The 3,162-nt window shown below is 44.6% G+C and overlaps 1 long non-coding RNA gene across 1 annotated transcript in view; it reads left to right on the top strand.

The window, feature by feature from the left end:
* LOC111979243 (uncharacterized) overlaps positions 1-1,369 on the top strand; it is a 146,932-nt gene extending 145,563 nt beyond the window's left edge. Inside the window, exon 6 of the long non-coding RNA XR_011481566.1 lies at positions 1,351-1,369. This is a non-coding gene — a long non-coding RNA (uncharacterized lncRNA). The remainder of the gene's footprint in view (positions 1-1,350) is intronic.
* The last annotated feature ends 1,793 nt before the right edge of the window (positions 1,370-3,162 follow it).

The raw sequence follows: 3,162 nt of genomic DNA, 5'->3' as shown, positions 1-3,162 counted from the left end.
CGATTTTAGGAACCACGATGTTAACCCATATTTAGATCCATTGTTACCATATACAACCATGTTTACCATTAGACCATGTTACCATATAGACCATGTTACCATATACACATGTTACCAATATACACCATGTTCCATAGTACATAATGTCCATACATACTATGTTACCATGCACATCATGTTACCATTTAGACCTTACCATAACACATGTATTACACTGATATAGTCACCATGTTCATTCATTACATGTTACATATTAATATCACTATGTACCATATACCATTACTCATCTGTTACTGGTTACCCCCATGCACATACATGGGTTTACCGTTACGTATATAGGGTATATGCATGTTACATATACACACATATTACCATATAGGACCATGTTACATATAGACCATGTTACCATATACACATGTTACCATATATATACTGATTGTTTAAACGGCTTAACTATAACATACCTGATGTTACCATGCACATCAATTGTGGCAGTTACCTCATTTAGACCATGTTACCATATACACCCAATGTTCTATGTTGAGAGAGAGAGAGAGGGAGAGGGAGAGAGAGAGAGAGAGACAGTGAGAGGTATGGGGGATTGTTGTATAATATGGAATATCATTTTGACATAAGGGAGAGAGCTGGGCCATGTGTGCATGTGAGTTGGCGCCTGCCTGCAAGTTGTGTTTTGTTGTGAGAGGGAGCCGAACAGACAGACTCCAGACAAAGATAGACATTGATTATAGAGGTGGGGAGGATGGAGGTAGAGGGGAGGCAGAGGAGGAGCGGAGAGGGTGGCGGGGGTCTCTTTTGGGTATTAGTGCTCCATTATATGAGCGATGGAGGCCGGAGGGGGGAAGGGTGGAGATAAATAAATAATTAGGCAGACTCGTCAGGAACAGCACACAGTCTTCCCTCAAGAGACCTTCCAATAGGAAGACAGTGGGACCATAACAAAGGCAGACACACCAAAATAACACCCAAAACAAAAGTTAGGTCCTTCCCTTTAAAGGGCATTAAAACAATGGATTTCAGGTAGATTGCTTTGTTCAACAATACAGTATAAAGCTGTCCAGCTTGGCCTTAGCTCATGCTCACTGTTTGATATAGTGCAGCCTTTAAGGCTTATAGATGGAACATTCATCATGTTATCCCATAATAAACATTATATTGACATCRTCTCTTCATTTACTTCTGAAAAAGAGAAGTGATTGTTTGAGTATGTACGCACAAACGCGCACGAATGCAAGCGCACACACATACACACACACACTAACTTTACATGGACAGCCAGTCATACTTAAGCAATAAGGCCTGTGTTGTGTCGTGCATAAGAACAGCCCTTAGCCGTGGTATATTGGCCATATATCACAAACCCCAGAGGTGCCTTATTGCTGTTATAAACTGGTTACCAACGTAATTAGACCAGTAAAAATACACGTTTTTTCATGCTCATGGTATACGGTCTGAAATACCACAGCTTTCAGCCAATCAACATTCAGTTTATGAAGCTACATATAGCACGCCCATCCCCCTCCCCCATCCCCTCTCATAAACACACAAACACCTCCCTGGTCGTGAAACTCTCCGTTGGTCTCCCACAACATGACTTGATGAATTGGCGGAGCAATGATGGATAGCAATAAAGATTGTCCTCCGATATCTCTACCTCTCCTCCCTCTAATCCTCCCTGGTTCCATCTCACGTCCTCCTCCCTCACCCTGCCTCCTGCCTCCATTTGTCCTCCATTCATCTATCTCTTCTGTCCCTGTTTGTAGATCCAGACAGAGAGCCCAGGTCCACAGACCTCATCCGTCACTGGGGCCCTGGGTGAGGGATGGGCCTGCAGCACATACTGGGATCTGTAACCAACGCACAGGCATGCGCGGCGCACTAACACACACACACACACACACAACAACACACACACACACACACCACACACACACACACACACACACACACACACACACCACACACACACACACACACACACACACGCGCAGATATATCAAGATAATCTCAGAACCCTTCCTGCAGTCTAAAGCGATCTGTGGGTTTGACTACGGCCAGTGGTCTGTGGGTTTGACTACGGCCAGTGATCTGTGGGTGTTGACTAATGCTCAGTGATCTGTGGGTTTGACTAATGCTCAGTGATCTGTGGGTTTGACTAATGCTCAGTGATCTGTGGGTTTGACTAATGGCTCAGTGATCTGTGGTTTGACTAATGCTCAGTGATCTGTGGGTTTGACTAAGGACCAGTGGTCTGTGGGTTTGACTACAGCCCAGTGGTCTGTGGGTTTGACTACGGCCAGTGATCTGTAGGTTTGACTAATGCTCAGTGATCTGTGGGTTTTGACTAATGCTCAGTGATCTGTGGGTTTGACTACGGCTCAGTGATCTGTGGGTTTGACTAAGGACCAGTGATCTGTAGGTTTGACTAATGCTCAGTGATCTGTAGGTTTGACTAATGCTCAGTGATCTGTAGGTTTGACTAATGCTCAGTGATCTGTGGGTTTGACTAATGCTCAGTGATCTGTGGGTTTGACTAATGCTCAGTGATCTGTGGGTTTGACTAAGGACCAGTGGTCTGTGGGTTTGACTACAGCCCAGTGGTCTGTGGGTTTGACTATGGCCAGTGGTTAACACACAAGACTAATGGAGCTATGTTTCAGTCCTCTCCTCCTTTAGGCTCTCTTCTCTCTGTTATGCACTTTCTCTATATTTTTCAGAAATTTTGGTTTCGTCTCTCGCTCTCTGTTTCACTTTCTCTCTCTCTTGCTATCTTTTTTTGTCGAAGCGAAGCACTACCGGAGAAAAACACATTCCTGTCCGCATTCCTGACACAGGAAAAACAGTGTCCAGAACATACTAAAAGGCTAAGCACGTCATTTGTTTTTAAACCCACTTGCTCATTGGAACCAGGGTTGGCGGACAGCTGGAGTGTGACTGTGTGTGATATGTGTGTGTGTGTGTGTGTGTGTGTGTGTGTGTTTGTGTGTTTGTGTGAGTGTGTGGTGTGTGTGCAATGCGTGCATATGCATGCATTTCTGTGTGCTGCGTGTGTTTTGGTCTGGGAGTGTGTTTTTCTCTGTGGTGGATAGCGTTGAAGTTTGATGAACAATTACACAACACACGTCCTCCTCCCATTCTAATCCG

The sequence above is a fragment of the Salvelinus sp. IW2-2015 genome, linkage group LG2 (assembly GCF_002910315.2).
Source record: "Salvelinus sp. IW2-2015 linkage group LG2, ASM291031v2, whole genome shotgun sequence".
NCBI classification, from domain to species: Eukaryota; Metazoa; Chordata; class Actinopteri; order Salmoniformes; family Salmonidae; genus Salvelinus; species Salvelinus sp. IW2-2015.
The sequence above is the reverse complement of the archived record's forward strand: the minus strand, read 5'-3'. Positions and strand labels throughout refer to the sequence as shown.